This window comes from Hypanus sabinus, unplaced genomic scaffold (genome assembly GCF_030144855.1).
Source record: "Hypanus sabinus isolate sHypSab1 unplaced genomic scaffold, sHypSab1.hap1 scaffold_862, whole genome shotgun sequence".
Taxonomy (NCBI): domain Eukaryota; kingdom Metazoa; phylum Chordata; class Chondrichthyes; order Myliobatiformes; family Dasyatidae; genus Hypanus; species Hypanus sabinus.
Genome location: NW_026781714.1, coordinates 181,331 through 182,131, shown reverse-complemented (window position 1 = coordinate 182,131; position 801 = coordinate 181,331).

Below are 801 nucleotides of genomic sequence, written 5' to 3'. Positions count from 1 at the left end.
CATCAGGTCTGGGCACAATAACGGGGGGTGACTCCAATCTGATGCTGAAGGACTAATAAAACCATTTTCCAGCATATTTTCAAATTCTTGCTCAGCCATTTTACACTTTTCTACTTTCATACGATATTGGTGTTGTTTGATAGGTTTAGTTTGACCAATATCTACATCATGTACTACGACCGTTGTTTCCTTGGGAACATCAGGAAATAAATCTTTAAACTTCAGAATTAATTCCATCAGCTATTGTTGGTGCTTTGGCTGCAGATGAGCCAACTTATCAATGTTTTCTAGAACAAACAAGTTCATTAGCCTAACTGGGACCACGTTTGGCTTCTGAAAAGTCTCGGACGATTCAATTGTTTCATTCTCAGGGTTACCAGATTCATATGTTTTGACAACAACACTCACAGATGGCGCCTGTTCGTCAAAATAAGGTTTTATCATATTTATCAGTACAACCTGTGTTAGTTTACGTCAGTCGGGTGTTTTAATAACATAATTCACAACATTAATTTGAGAGCCTATTTCATACGGTCCACTGAGTTTCATCTGGAATGGATTCGTCAACATTGGAGATATAATAAGATAAGATAAGATAAGATATCCCCCACCTGGTATTTTCTTTCGCAAGTCCGCTTATCAAACCAATACTTCAGTTTGTTTTGAGAAATCTTTAAGTTTTGTCTCACTGGACTACACACTTGGTGTAGTTTTTTTTTTGAACTTCAAAACATAGTCTAACAAGTTAACATGTACACCACCATCAATCCACTTTTCCTTTAACAAGGCCAAAGGTTCCCT